The following is a 16,872-nucleotide window of genomic DNA, read 5'->3' as shown; positions in this document are numbered from 1 at the left end:
CAATAGCACCAACAAAATTTAAAATTTAAAATGTGTTTTAAATTACAATTCCACTGTCAGAAAACCTTGAAATACAATTGAAAGAAATAAAAAATATATATAAATAAATACAGAGATATTCCTCATTGAGGTCTCCACATAGTCAGGATGAAATTCTCTCAAACTTGATCTGCAGATTCATTGCAATCACACTCAAGTTTCCAGCAATCTGTTTCTGAACCTAGAATAGATGACAGAGACTACAGAAGGACATACATCTGTATCCCAACACCTGTCAGAAAACTGAAGTAGTGAGGAAAACATGATGCAGTGAAGGAATACACAGATAGGTAAATGGAGATGAGTGGAGAACCCAGAACACACCCACTATGTACAGGCAGCTGATTTCGCCAAAGTGAAAAAAGACCTTCAATGAAGAAAGGAGCATCTGCTGCACAGCTAGTGATGGAGTGTTTGAAAAACATAAGGGAGAATGGACATAGAAAACCTTTACGAGGTTCACAAAACTCACTCTAAGTAGTCCATGGCTTACACTGAAAATGTGAAACTATAAAATTTGTAGTAGAATACTTATGACCATGTTTCATGATAGGCTTAAAATACAGCTCCAGAACAAATGCATGAAAGAAATAATCGATAACGTGGGCTTTATTAAAATTGAAATTGTCACTGGGCATGGTGGTGCACACCTATAGTCCCAGCTACTAGGGAACCTGAGTCAACTTATCAAAGTATAAAAATTAAAAAGGTCTGGAAGTGTAACTCAGAGCTATAATGCCCCTGGGTTCAATGTTCAGTTCCAAATTTTTTTTAAATGAAAATGTCTACTCTGAAAAATTCATATTAATGGAACAAAAAGATAAGCCACAGACTGGTGAAAATATTTGGAAAATGTGTATCTAAAGTGAACTTGTATCCTAACTATGGTAAGAAACAACCCAATTAAAAATGGGTAAAAATTGAACAGACAACTCACCAAAGAAGATACAAAAATTGAAAAGCACAGACATGCTGCTCAGCATCACCTGACAAAGAGGGAAAATAACCCACACTGCTGTGATGGCCTCACATGTTCACCCACACTGCTGTGATGGCCCCACATGTTCACCCACACTGCTGTGATGGCCCCACATGTTCACCCCACTGCTGTGATGGCCCCACATGTTCACCCACACTGCTGTGATGGCCCCACATGTTCACCCCACTGCTGTGATGGCCCCACATGTTCACCCACACTGCTGTGATGGCCCCACATGTTCACCCACACTGCTGTGATGGCCCCACATGTTCACCCACACTGCTGTGATGGCCCCACATGTGTATTAGGTGGCTACGACCTTCTCCAACACAGCACTGATCGGAAGAGTAGAACCGGAACTCTCATTCATTGCTGGTGGAATGCATAATAATTCATCACTTTTTAAAGGTTTAAGTTTTTTCCAGAGTTACAATGAGCACACCATATGATCCAATATGAACCTAAGAATTCAGGCATCTGTCTAGAAAATATGCCTTGTAAACATGTCTAAATACAGCATGCAATGACACACAGAAGTTCTCTTCAGAGTGGCCAAATGCAGTAAGGAGCCAGGATGTGCCTCAATGGGTGAACAAATGACAGACCTGCAGTGCATTTGTGTCACAGCGGTCCTGGGACCTCTGGGCGTCCCCAGGCCTCTGCTCTGGTTCACATGACCTGCCCTTTCCCTTGTGCCCCACCTTGGGGCAACATGGGTTCTGTATGGAAACACCTGTAGATGCAGTTGATAAACTCAGGCTGAGGATGCAGTTGCTGCCTATGGAAAGAGACTTTTTACAGTTGTAGATGCAGTCATTAATCTCAGGAAAACGCAGGCACAACCCAAGTCTGCATCTTTGCCCATAGAAACCTCCTGGGGAAGCACAGACCGATATTGGGCAATTCCAGGAGCCCTACAGGACCACAATTGCCATGGAGAGCCCCTGTGGCCCACTCTGATTATCATGGAGTACTTTATGGTACAGCTTCAAACCTCCATCCCAACTTTTAATTCCATCCCTTTCCACAGGTTGCAACTCAACTGCATTCTGAGCTTAGATTGTTGTAATCAACCTGTTTGGTGCTGCAGAGAGAGCGATGCCACTGCCTAGTGCTGATGTAAAACCTCAGGACTCAGTGTTCCGGTTGCTCCACAACATGAGTTTGCACATTTAGGCTGAAATGGAGCCCACCATCCCATGCTTTGATCTGAAAGATGGTGCTATGGTTTGAATGCTTGCCCTCCACATTTCACGTGTTAGAAACTCAATCCCAAAGTCCTGGAGTCCAGAAAACCTAGGGCTGGACAAGCCACCTTTCACACCTCCTCCAGGTACCCACTGGCCATCCACAGTTTGGAACAGCCAAAATGTCCTTTTTAATCTCAGCAGGGAAGTTGCCTCAGGAATGCACAGAAGAGGATGCTCCACCTGGTCAAGGTGTCTCAGCTGTGTCCACTGGACCAAGCTGACCCTTTAAGGGAGTGAGGGTAGAACAGATGGAGGGCCACAACCCTCTTCTCAAACACAATGAATTACAATTTGATGGGAAATCTGCCCTTGTCTACCCTCCCTCAACCTTCCCAGCCAGGTTTGCCTCTCAGTACTCAAGGAAGATGCCCTATGGACACAAAGATCTCGGAATCCAGCCCACACACACTCAGAAGGCTAACAGGTGTGACCTTGTGCACAGGTGGTGAGAAAGTGGCCAGCAGTGGGACACTCCTCTCTAGGGAGGACTTCACTGCATAGATGTGTGGCTGCCAAGCTGAAGACCCACCTTCAAGTCCTAAACACTTATCAGATGCTCCCTCTAACACAGGGAGCTGACAATCACACTAGTGAAGCATAGAAGTGGACTAAGAAGCCCTTGGGACGTGTGGGAGACTATACTGCCTTGAGTTTTCTTCTGCTAGATTAATTACTCCATCATCTTTAAATTCAGCCTCACAGAAAGTCTCAGAACATAAACAAAATGTAGACAGTTACTTAACCAGAATGTAACAAGCATGGCCTCTCCACAGGGGAGATATTATATTAGCTTTAGATGGGATTATATGAATACCATATGTTTCTAAGGCCACAAGGAGCAATTATATTAGTTTTAGATGCTATACTATGAATATTATGTTAATACTGCATTCCAAGGTCCCCTGTTATGCTAGTATTAGAGACCACAGTATGGATATTACATTACTTTTAAAGACCACGAGGAATCTATTTTATTAGTTCTCAATACTACAGCATAGATATTACATTATTGTTAAGGCCACAGAGCAGTTATTGTATTAGATTAAGGTGTTATAGTATAGATTTACATTAACAATAAAGGTCACAGGGCAGATAGTATATGACTTTTAGATGGTATAATATGAATTTATTAATATTAAAGGTCAAATGACAGATATTATATTAGTATTAGATACTGTAATGTGAATATCATAAAGGTCCTAGGACATATATTACATTAGTTTAAGATGCTTTCATATGGGTATTATGTTAAATACCAGAGGTCACATTTCGTATAGTTTTAGATACAAGCATGGATATTACATTAATATTAAAGAACCAGATCATCTATTATATTATTTTTAAATGCTATAATATGGCTATTATATTACTATTAATGACCACAGGGAAGCTATTTTATTAGCTTGAGATGCTAGAGTATGGATATCCTTTTACTACAAAAGACTGCAGGGCAATTATTGCATTTTTTGGATAATGGCTATTACATTACTATTAACAGCTACAGGGCAACTATTATATCAGTATTAGATGCTACTTATGGATATCATGATAGTATTAAATACTCAGGGTGGCTATTATATTAATTTTAGATGCTATAGTACAAACAGTACATCAATATTAAAGGTCTCAGCACAGCTATTATGTTTACTTCAGATACTATATTATGGACATTATATTAGTATCAAAGGCCACAGGACTACTATCTTATTAGTTTTAGATGCTATCATGTATATAATATATGTGTGTGTGTGTGTATATATGTATTTACATATAAATATATATATATAATATATATAAAATATGTGAGTAGTAAATGCCACAGGCACTTATTATTAGACTATAGTATGGAGATCATATTAGTGTTAATTGTATTAGTTTTGGAATCTATAATATGGATAATGTGCTAATTATAATCACAGGGCAGCTATTTTATTAGTTTTGGATGCTATAGTATGTATATCATATTAGTATTAAAGACCCCAGGGCACTCATTATATTAGTTTATATGCCACAGTTTTATATATTATTAGTATTAAGTGCCACCTGACAGCTATTACATTTGTTTTTTATTTTGTATTATGGACATCACATTAGTATTAAAGGCTTCAGGGCAGTCATTTTATTAATTTATAGGCCACAGTTGGATATCAAGCTAATAATAAAGGCCCCAGGACAGTTATTATGTTAGTTTTTGAGGTCAAGGAATGGATTTTATATTAATATTGAAGGCCACAATACAGCTTTTGTATTAATATTGAATGCTACAATGTGGATATTAGTATTAAATAATACTAATAAGGGAAGTTATTAATATAATATTATTATTATTATTATTAAATAATACTAATAAGGGAAGTTATTCATTTTAGATGTAATACTATGTATATTACAATAACATGAAAAGTGACAGGGCAGCTATTATATCATTTTAGAAAGTATAGCATGGATATTATAGGTTAAAGGCTACAGGGCAGCTAATATATATGTAACACATTCTATGCTATGGATATTCAATTAGTATTTAGCACCACAATGTAGCTATTTTATTAGTTTCACATGCTACAGTATGGATAATATATTAGTATTAAGGCAACAGGACCACTATTATATTAGTATTAGGTGCTTCAGTATGGATCTTATATTAAAAATAAGGCCACAGAGCAACTTTGATATCAGTTTTCAATGCAATATTATGATTATCATATTAACCTGAAAGCCCACAGAGCAGCTATAAAGGCCACAACACAGCTATTATACATATTTCAGATACTATATTATGGATATTATTATCAAAGACCACAGAGCAACTATCATATTATTTTTAGGTGCTATACTGTATAAATTAGTAGTAAAGGCCACAAGGCAGGTATTATATTTATTTTGGATGCTATACTATGCATATCATATTAGTATTAAAGGTCACAGGGAAGCTCTTACAGGAGTTTTACATGCTATAGTAGGATATCATATTAATATTAATGGCCACATGGCAGTTATGATATTAGTATTATATTTATATTAAATGTCAGCTATTATATTAGTTTTATAATCTATAATACAGATATATTAATATAAAAGGCCACATGGCACCCATTACATCAGTTTTATATGCTACATTATGGATATCATACTACTATTAAAGATCAGGACAGTGTTATATTAGTTTTATAGGCAAAAGTACTGAAATTATATTAATATTGAAAGTCACAGGGCATGTATTATATTAGTTTTAGATGCTATAGAATGGATATCATATTAATACTGAAGGCCATAAGACAGTTCTTACATGATTTCAGATGCTATAGTGCAAATATCAAATGTCAAAGTTCAACAGCAGCTCTTATGCTATTTTAGATGCCACAATATGGGTAGCACATTGGTGCTAAAGGCCAAAGTTCAGCTATTATATTAGGACTATAAGCTATCACATGAATATTACATTAGTATTAAGTGCCACAGTACAACTATTATATTAGTTTAAGATGCTCTAGTATGGGTGTTAAATTACTATTAAAGCCCACGGGGCAGCTTTTGTATTAGCTTTAGATGATATACGATGGATATTATAGTAGTATTAAATGACCCAGGGCAGGTATTATGTTAGTGTAACATGCTATAGTATTTGTATTAAAGTTAAGGTCACAGGGAAGCTATAATAAGGATGTTACATTAATACCAAAGGCCACAGGGCAGCTATTATAGTAGTTTTTGAAATTATAATATAGATGTGCTGTTAGTATTAAATGTCACAGTTCAGCTGTTACATTAGTTTTGGGTGCTATAGTTTGGATATTATGCTATTATGGAAGGACACAAGGCAGCTATAATACTACTTTAGGCTGCTTTACTAAAGACCACAGGGCAGCTATTAAATTAGCTTTAGGTGCTACAGTATAGAAGTTACAATGCTATTAAAAATCACAGGGTACATATTTTGTGCTCTGGTACAGGCTTCACATGAGTGTAAGATGCCACAGGGCAGACATCACAGAGTTTTACATGATATGGATATCATGCTAGTATTCGGGCAGCAGGGAGGACATTATATGAGTTTTGCAGACCATATTATGGATGTACTAAAGACCACAGGGCAGCTCTTTGTCAGTTTTAGGTGGTGCAGTATAAATATCATATTAATAATAAAGGTTTTGGGGAAGCTATTATATTAGTTTTAGATGCTATATATATAGATATCATAAAATATTAAAAGTCACAAGACTGCTATTATATATATTTTGATACTGTATTATAATATCATATTTGTATTAAAGACCACAAAGAAACTACAATATAAGTTTTAGAGGGAACAGCATGGATATTATATTAAAATTAAAGGTCAATTGGCAGTCAATAAGTTAGTTTTAGATGCTGTAATTTGGATATCATAATTGTATTAAAGGTCATAGGGCAGTTATTTTATTAGTTTTAGAAGCTATACTATGAATATCACATTAATATTAAAGTCTACACAGCAACCATTATAGTAGTTTTAGATACTATACTATGGATATTACATTAGTATTAAAGGCTACAAGGCACATATTATTTTAGTTTAAGATGCTAGAATAATGCATATAATACTGGTTTTAAGGGCAGCTAAATATTACTTTAAGATGTTACAGTATGGATGTAACAATATTAAATGCCATAGTGGAGCTTTTTTAATGGTTTTAGATGCTATGATATGGAAATCACATTACTTTTGTAGGCCACAGGGCAGCTACTATTATTAGTTGTAGGTCACAGTATGTATCTTATGTTAATATTAAAGACCAAGTGGGAGTTGCCCACCTCCTTTTCTTCCAATATGACAGATCCACTGTGTCCTTCACCAAGGACTTCCTGGCTGGTGGAGTGGCCACAGCCATCTCCAAGGCCATGATAGTGCTCATGAAGCTGGTCAAGCAAATCACTGAAGATAAGCAATACAAGGCCATTATGGACTGTGTGGTTCATATCCCCAAGGGGCAGGGAGTCCTGTCCTTCTGGCATGGTAACCTGGCCAATGTCATCAGATACTTATCCACCTAGGCTCTCAAATTTCCTTAAAAGATAAACAAAAGCAGATCTCCCTGGGTGGTGTGGACAAGAGGATCCAGTTTGGTGATACTTTGCAGGGAACCTGGCATCAGGTGGTGCTACAAGGGCCACATTCTTGTGTTTTGTGTATCTTGTTGATTTTGCCCAAACCTATCTAGCAACTGATGTGGGGAAAGCCAGAGCTGAAAGGGAATTCAAAGACCTGGGTGATTGCCTGGTTAACATCTACAAATCTGATTGGATGGAGGGTCTGTACCAAGGCTTTGATGTGTCTAAGCAGGGCACTATCATCTACTGAGCTGTCTACTTTGGTACCTGTGACCCTAAAAAAGGAATGCTTCCAGAGCCCAAGAATACTCACATCTTTATCAGATGGGTGATCACAGTCCATCACTGCCATTGCTGGGTTGACCTGCTATCCATTTGATACTGTTCACCACTGCATGATGATGCAGTCAGAGTGCAAAGGAACAGACATCATGTCCACAGGCATGCCTGACTGCTGGAGGAAGAGTACTTGTGATGAAGGAGGGAAAGCTTTCTTCAAGGGCACATGGTCCAGTGTTCTCAGAGGCATGGGTGTTACTTTTGTACTTGTCTCCTGTGATGAAATCAAGAAGTTCACATGAGTTATTTCCTAGGCTTTTGTCCTTTTGTGAACGGGCAAATTTTGGGCATTTTGGATGCCCTTGGCTGTTTATCAATGGCAACTATGTACTGGTTGAAAATTGGAAGCAATAATATTCATCTGACCAGTTTCTCTTAAAACCATTTTCATGATGATGATGATGGAACTCAATTATATTTTTTATTTCAGTCACTCCTGATAACAAATTTGGAGAAATGAAAGTATATAAAAACAAAAAAAGAACAAATGGTAGCTATTAAATTAGTTTTAGATGCCACAGTATGAATATCATATTAGTATTAAAGGTCAAAGAACACCTGTTATAATAGAAGCTATAATAGAATATCATTAATATCAAAGACCACAGGGTAGCTAATGTATTGACTTTAGATACTGTTGTATGGATATTATATTAGTGATAAAGGCCACATGTACCTATTTAATTAATTTTAGATTATATATGATGGATATTAGTATTGCAGTCCACAGTGCAGCTATTATATTATTTTTACATGTTGTAGTATGTATATCATATTAGTATTAAAGGCCACAGGGAAAATAATGTATCAGTTTAAGATGCTGTCCAGAAATTGGCCATTGTAATAGTTTTAGATACTATAGTATAGATATTATATTAGTATTAAAGGACACATGGAAGCTCTTCTGTTAGTTTTAAATGCTATAGTCTGGATATCATGTTAGTAATGAAGGTCACAGGCAGCTATTGTATTAGTTTTAGATGCTGTACATGCCACAAGGGGGCGCAGGGCCACTGTTGAACAGTGAGTGCTGAACATCCTCAACTGCCCACAGAGGCGGGGGTGGGGGGGTGAGGGGGGGGTGGGGGTGTGCTCTGAGTGAGGTTTTCTGATCCCCTTGAATTATCTGCCTGCAAGAGATGGATGTCTTGTGCCCACAGCAAGCTTCCTTCTCAGGACTCACCTGGGGAAATGCCATGATGGGGGACACCTGGGGTCTACGTCCACAGTGAGGTAACCCTAAACTTCAAGCCCTGCCCTAACCTTCACCCTTGTGGTCCACCAGGGGAGACCATGGATGTGGACACCTTGGGGCTATGACTGTGGTGACAAAAACTTCCTTCTCCTTGAGACCCACACAGGTAGATGCTGTGGCTGGGGACACCTGGGGGCCATGTCCACAGTGAGGTAACTCTAACCCTAATCTTGGGATCCACCCAGGAAGAGACCATGCCTGCACACACCTTGAGGCCATGACTAACATTATACCTAGGGGTCATATATAACATGAGATTTTTTTCCTCTTGGCATCTATGTGTGGAAATTCCACTGTGGTTTTTGGATAAATGAAGTCCATCTGAGGAAAAGGTGGGGAAGCATGAGGAAAATCCTCTTGTTCACTAGCCCATGTGCTGAGGAAGAAGCTATGTTCCTTACTTTTATAGGTAATATTTTAGTGGAACTTAATTTTATAATATATCCATTGTTGAGGCTTTGGATGCTCATTATCACAGTATGCTAAAGTACATTTTGTGAGGAGAAATCCCAGGACACTGAAAGGAGAAACACTGAGACACAAACTCAGGATAGTGCAGGAGAGGCATGGGGTCCAAGCACCTGGAGTCTCACTAGTGCCTGAGGGGAAGGGCTAATGCCACCTCATTGTTTTTATTTATTTTTATGGTGGAATTTTTCAGTGTTAAAATACTTTTAAAATATTGAGAAGTTGATGTATCAACTGATAATAATATTGTGGCTGTATTGAAGAGATCTTTCTACTATGTGACTATGAGTTTTATAGACAATAAATCAGGGATTTCTGGGTAAATCTGTGCAGTGGAGTGTGCCAGAAGTCACTGACAATTCCCAGACGCCACTGTGGTGATAACTGTGCCAGAATACACTGCCCAGAATCCTTGGGGTGCCTGGGAAAACACACTGCTACAGCTCCCACAGTCCTTTGTGGAGAGGGTTGGACAGGCAGTCACTGAGTTACACTACCCAGAATCCTTGGGATACCAGGGCAAGAACATGGCATGAAGCTTCCAAGGCATGCATGGCAAAGGCTGAGCAGCAGAATGCAACTGCACTAGCACAATCCTCAGGGTCCCTGGGTATCTATGTGACATGCAGCTCCCAGCCTCTGGGCTGATGGATGAATGGGCAAAATAATAGACTACCCTAACAATGAACCTTGGTGCCTACAGCTCCAAGAGGTCTCTGCAATGAGGACTGGACTTCACTGCCTAGAGTTACTGAGCTTACCCTATGGGAATGTGCAGCCTGGAGCACCCATGGCCCTCCATGTTGTGGGTTGAATAGGTAGAATACGTCACGAAATTGCTCAGAATACCTGGGGATGCCTGGGAGAAAATGTGCAGATTGCAGCTCCAATAGTCCTCTGTGGCTAGAGCTGCATGAGTAGGTCACTGGACCATAGTACGAGGAATCTTCAGGGTGCCTGGGCAAGCATGCAGCCAAGCAGCTTATATGAACATGTGGCAGAGGTGTATGTGGGCAAAACACTTGACTACATCACCAATAATCCTCAGGTGCAGTGGAAGCTCACTTGAGTACTCCCCACTGTGAGTTGGCAAAATGTGATACTACATCACCCTCAATCCCAAGGAGGAAGAAGCTCCCCCACAGAAAACCCGCAAAACACTGGACTACATTACCCACAATCCTTGGGGGGAGGGGACGGAAATCACAGGGGTTCCGGGCCTCCTGTGAGCTGGCAAAACATGGGACTAAATTATTCACAATCCTGAGGTGGCAAAAGCCCCCAGATTCCCTTACAGAGAGCCAGCAAAACAGTGGAATACAATACCCTCAGTCCTTAGGGGCAGAAGCTTTCAGGAGTCCCTTTCTTTCCCACTGAGTGGGCAAAAATACTGGACTACATTATCCACAATCCTGGGAGGGGGTGATGGAAGTGCACGGAATTAACCCCTCTGAGCCAGAAAATACATGGGACTTAAACACCCACAATCTTATTGGGGCAGAAGTTCCCTGGGCTCTGCATAGAGACCCAGCAAAACACTGGACTACATTACACACAATCCATAGGGGGTGGGGTGGGTGGGCAATTTACAGAAGCACTCCCCCGCCATAAACTGGCAAAATGCTGGACTACATTACCCAGAGTCCTCAGGGGGCAGAAGCTTGCACCACTTCTGGTTAGTGGGCAAAATTCTTAACTCAGTGACCTACAATCCTAAGGGGGTTGAAGCTCCCAGGATTTCCATGAAGAGCCAGCAAAATGGTGAACTATATTACAACTCTCAGGATTAGTTAGGTTTAGGGTTTGGCTGTTGCTCCTTGGGGATTCTGGGAGCTTCCTCACCCTAGGGATTATGGGTGATGTAGTACTTGATTTTACCCACACACCTCTGTCAAGAGATCTGAGGAAACTGCCACATTCTTACTCTGATACCCTGAGGATTCTGAATAACTTTAGGATTAGGGATAAGATTAGGCAAAGATTAGCTGCAGGTCTATGGTTTGTGAGATTGACAAAACCAAGGGTATACTTGAATTCTGCCACTAAGGACCATGGGTAGTATAGTCCCACTTTTACCACTGACACCTGGATATCCTGGGAACTTCCTCCCCCTTAGTTTTATGGGTAATGTAGTCCCAACCTATCCCACTCGCCACTTGGTATTCTGGGAGCCCCTCGCCTAAGGATTGTAGGTGAAGTAGTCCTGGGCTTACTGCTCACTTTGGGGACTTGGGGGAACTTTGTCCCCCATAGAATAACGGGTAATGTATTCCCACGTTTTACACTAACTGTGGGGATTTGTGGGAGCTTCCTTCTCTATTGGAATTTTGGATAATGTAATGCCATGATTTGTTCGCTTCATGCAAATGATCCTTGGCACTTTGTCCCCACCTTAAGATAATGTAGTACCAACATTTGCCTGCTCACTGCTGGGTATTCTGAGCGGTTCCTCCATAAGGATTATGGGTAATGTAGTCCCACTGTTTGCTCTCCCCCATGCAAAGGGTTAGGGGAACTTCCTCCCTCTTCCCCCTTAGGATTATGGGTAATGTAGTTCAAATATTTGCCCACTCAGTGCTGAGGAGTCTTGGAAACTTCTCCCCTAAGTATTGTGGGTGAAGTACTCATGGGCTTACCCTCACTTTGGGGATTCCAGCAACTTCCTCCCCCACAGAATTTTGGGTCCTGTAGTCCCACATTTTGTAATAACGGAGGGCAATTCCTCCCTGTTAGAATTGTGGGTAATGTAGTTCTGTGATTTATGGTCTGTGTGCAAAGGATCCTGGGAACTTCCTCCCCCTTAGGCTTATTGGTAATGTAGTCCCAATATTTGCCTGCTTGCTACTGGGTATTCTGTGAGCATCTGCCCCTAAGCATGGTGGGTTAAGTTGTCATGGACTTACTACTCACTTTGGAAAATTCTGGGAACTTGCTCTGGTGGAATTGTAGGTATGTGGTCCTAGCTGTGAGGAATTGTGGGCGCTTCCTCCCTGTTAGAATTGTGGATAATGTAGTCTCATGAGTGGGCATCTACATGCAAAGGACCCTGGGAACTTCCTGTCCTTAGAATTATGGATAATGTAGTCCCCACATTTGCTCACTCACTTTCCTGTATTCTAGGAGCCTCCTTATAATACTCAGTGGTTTGCCTGGTGGGTGGACACTTGCGACAATTCTGCAGCTGCCAGTGCAGTGCTTTATGCACGTGAACTCGCCGGGTGTTGGCTCACCATGGCAGGCAGCAGGCTGGTGCTGGGTTTGCTCTGCAGTCTGGCCCTCCCGTAGGGCCTCTGGTTGCCTTTGACCAGTGCATCATACAACCTTGTGGGGCTCCCTCCTGGGTGGTCGGGTGCAGGACATGCCTGCGGGGGAAGACAAGGGGGGGATGACAGCACCCCCAGCTGTCAGTATGCAATCCTAGCCATCTCTCTCTCTCTCTCCCTCTCTCTCTCGGGCAGACACTGTTCATCTGCCTAATAAAATCTCTTGCATGAGTTCCTGCATCTGGGGTGGTTTTTGTGGGCACTTTTAACTTTTCATTGGTGCTGTGACTCGGGTGGGTTCTTCTACCACCACTTAGGTGAGTGGAATCCCATCTGATGCCCCAGATCCCTGCCCCTGACGCTGGTCTCACCTTCCATTCACCTGGATGTTCGGTTCCACATCCACCACTGGCCTTCAGACTGGTGAGTTTTCCCTTAGGTCGACTTAAACACTCCTCTGCTGACCTGAGATGTAACTGTTGATTGTCCAGCACCCTCAAGGCAGTTGGGAAGTGCGGATTCCCCCAGCCACGACTTTTACAGTTATGGCTGGCCCCCTTAGTTGACCTTATCTGATGGGTGGGTCCCCGATCTTTATGGTGGAGATTCTCTCCCAGGGTTGAGGCACCTCTTCACTTTCTCTCTCAAAAATCCCGATGTCAGTTCTTCAACTCTCTCAGCATTTACCTGGCACACACTGATGGTCAGGCGATGACCCCCATCACTGTGCTGCCTTCTCATCTCCAGTCAACTGGTCTGTGACCTTGGGATACCTTGGACACTGACTTGACTGCTTCTCAGTCTCCACCATGGGATCTAGGTCTTCCAGATTCACCCTTGGTACATTTACTAGAAAATCTCAAATCCCTTCACCTGATCCCTGACATAGAGCCATCAAAACTTATTTACTTGTGTAATGACATTTGACCAGAGTATCTTTTAGATAATTAATCAGAATGACCAATTAATGGCACCCTGGACCCCAATATTTTATGGGACTTATACAATTGTGAGCATGCAGGCAAGTGGAAAGAGATTTTTTTTTTATCTTCAAGCCTTTTCTTTCTTGCATGCTAAACTTGATCTTTGCTCTTCCTACAAACCTGAATACCTCCTTTTGGCTTCTCCTCCCCCTCTTAATCCCTCCTCCTTGTCCAACTTTGACCTGGCTGATGAACCATCCTCATACTGGTCCCCTGTGGCAGAGGTCACTCCAGCCCCTGCTCCTTCATCTCCTTTGCCCCTTTCTGCTTCTGCTGCCCCCCTCAGCCCACCCAATCCTCCTGCCACACAGTCCTGCGCACATGTTCTAGCCCCTTTACAGGAGGTGACCAATGTGGAGGGAGTGAACAGAGTCCATGTTCCTTTCTCACTGTCTGATCTTTCCCAGATAGAGAAGCTGCTAGTCTCCTTCATCTCCAATTCTGCAAACTTCATTAAGGAATTTCAGTATCTTACCCAGTCTTATGACCTTACCTGGCATGACATTTATATGATCATGTCCAACACCTTGACCCCTGAGGAGTGCAGGAGAGTCTGGGAACAGGAGCACAATTATGCAGATGAGGTTCACCAATAGACTCTGACCCACCCGGTTGGGGCTGAGCAGTACCAAATAGGGAACCCCAATGGGACTATAACACAGGGACTGGGCATCTGTGGTGGGATGCATTCCAAACCTGCATCCTTGCAGGGCTCCAAAAGGCTGCCATTAAACCCATTAAAATAAACTTCAGGAAGTAATATGAGACAAAACTGAAAACCCACCTGCCTTTTTGAGTTGCCTCACAGAGGCCATGCTCAAGTGTACTCATCAAGACCCTGAAACTCTGGAGGAATGACAGTTATTCATGACTTATTATTTTTACCAAAGTACCCAGACATAAAGGCTAAATTGAGGTGATTGGACAGGAGACCCCTTACCCTGCAGCCAGAGGTTCTAGTGGTGGCATTCAGGGTGTATAATGGAAGGGAAGAAAAAAACCAAAAACTAAAATACCTAATGCTGGCCAAAGCCTTTCAGCCCAGCCTAGATCCGCCCAGCCAACCACCACTAGGGGCACCCTAGCTCCCAGAAGATCTCCAGGCCCATGCCTAAAATGCAGAAAAGAGGGCCACTGCGCACAAGCCTGCCCAAACCACTGGCATCCCCCAGGTCCTTGTCCAAAATGCCAACTGGGACATTGGGCAGTGGATTGCCTTGGTGCTCAGAGAAGTGCCAGGTCACCCCACCCCCTTCCCCCAATGACTTACTGGGATTGGCAATGGATGACTGAAGGAACCTAGGACTTCTACACCCGACGACCATCATTGCTCAGGAGCCCTGGGTGACCCTTACGGTGGCAGGCAGGCAGGTCCCTTCCTTATAGACACTGGAATCACCTTCTCAGTGCTGCAGGAGTTTTAGGCACCCACTTTCTCTACCAAATCCTCTATTGTCAGGGTAGAGGGAAAACCATACCACCCCCTACAAACCCCTTCAATAAGTTGCCGTATTGAACAAATCTGCTTCACTCTTTCCTTTTTGATAATTCCTTTGTGTATCATTTCCCTCCTGGAAAGGGACATCCTAACCAAATTGGGTGTCTCTATTTCCTTCTCATCCACATGTGCCTACACTGAGACTCTGCAGGAATATACGGCTCAACCTGAGTCTTCATATCTCCTTTCTCCCTCCCTTGTTGACCCCAAGGTCTGGGACACCCCACACCCTCTGTAGGCACCTGCTCACCTGTACTCATTTGCCTGAAGGACACAACATCCTACCCAGCCCAGGCCCAATGTCCCCTTCCCCAAAAAGAGCCTCTTAGGACTTCAATAAGTCATCCAGGATTTAAGGCAGAAAGGCTTCCTGCGCCCCACCAACTCACCTTATAACACTCCCATCCTGGCTGTTAGGAAGCCTAATGGATCTTACCGTTTGGTGCAAGACCTCCACATCATCAACTCAGCAGTGGTCCCCATCTTCCCCATTGTGCTCGGTCCCTACACCTTGCTTTCCTCCATCCCCTCCTCCACCACAGACTTCTCTGTGTTGGAGTTGAAGGACGCCTTTTTCACTGTCCCTCTTCAGCCTGACTCACAGGATCTCTTTGCCTTCATCTGGACTGACCCTCTCACTCAAATTTTTTCTCAGTTGACCTGGACAGTTTTCCCACAGGGATTTTTAGACAGCCCTCACCTGTTTGGCCAAACACTGTCTCATGATCTTGCCTCTCTTAGTTTTGTTTCCTCCTCTCTCTAACAGTATGTTAATGATCTTCTTTTATGTAGTCCCTCTTTCAAAGACTCCCAAGGAGATACTTTTAAGCTTCTAAGTTTTCTGACAGAGGATATAGGGTCTCTCCAGCAAAGGTACTATTTTCCCAACCTCAGGTTATTTACTTAGGAGCCAGCCTCTCACCTGGATTTAAGGCCATCACTGTAGAGAGAAAAGCATTATTGCAGAACATGCCCACTCCATCTACAAAGGAAGAAATCCTTTCATTTCTAGGACTAGCAGGATATCTACAATCCTGGATCCCAAATTTTTCCATCCTGGCAACTCCCTTGTATGAGGCTTCAAAGGGTATTCCCGTTGAACCTTTCCTCAACTTGGTGGAAATCCCTTCAGCAAAAGCCCTTCTTCAAGCCCCAGTCCTACACCTCCCTGCCATCACCACACCCTTCTACCTGTTTGTCTCTGAGAAAAGTAGTTTTGCTCTGGAGGTCTTAGGGCACATGTTTGATCCCACCCTTGGCCCAGTGACATACCTATCAAAAAGGCTAGACCCCACCATCAGAAGCTGGGCAACATGTCTTAGGGTATTGGCTGCATCATTTGTCTTAACCCAGGAATCAAAAATACTTTCCTTTGAGACTTCCACCAAAGTACTCTCACTTCATCATCTGTCTGAGCTTATTACTTATAAGGGTCTGCAAACTCTACCACCCTGTCTGATGTTAGCCTTGCAAACTTCTCTTATTGAGGACTCTTCCATTTCCTTTAAGACATGCCCTCCTTTAAATCCAGCCACCCTCTTTTAAATCCACCCACTTTCTGACATACATGCTTCAGCAACACATAGCTGCCTTAAGATTCTGGAAGAGTTACTTCCCTGCCCCTCCAGTGTTCAGGAGGGGGCCTTATACAACTCTACTTTTATGGTTCACTGATGGGAGCTCTTTTTTCCATGAAGGGATCTGAAGGGC

At 42.2% G+C, this 16,872-nt stretch overlaps 1 pseudogene; it reads left to right on the top strand.

Moving 5' to 3' along the window:
* Positions 1-7,937, top strand: part of LOC124982207 (ADP/ATP translocase 2-like) — a 52,825-nt pseudogene extending 44,888 nt beyond the window's left edge.
* Positions 7,938-16,872: the final 8,935 nt, after the last annotated feature.

This window comes from Sciurus carolinensis, chromosome 4 (genome assembly GCF_902686445.1).
Source record: "Sciurus carolinensis chromosome 4, mSciCar1.2, whole genome shotgun sequence".
In the NCBI taxonomy this organism is placed as follows: Eukaryota; Metazoa; Chordata; class Mammalia; order Rodentia; family Sciuridae; genus Sciurus; species Sciurus carolinensis.
The sequence above is the reverse complement of the archived record's forward strand: the minus strand, read 5'-3'. Positions and strand labels throughout refer to the sequence as shown.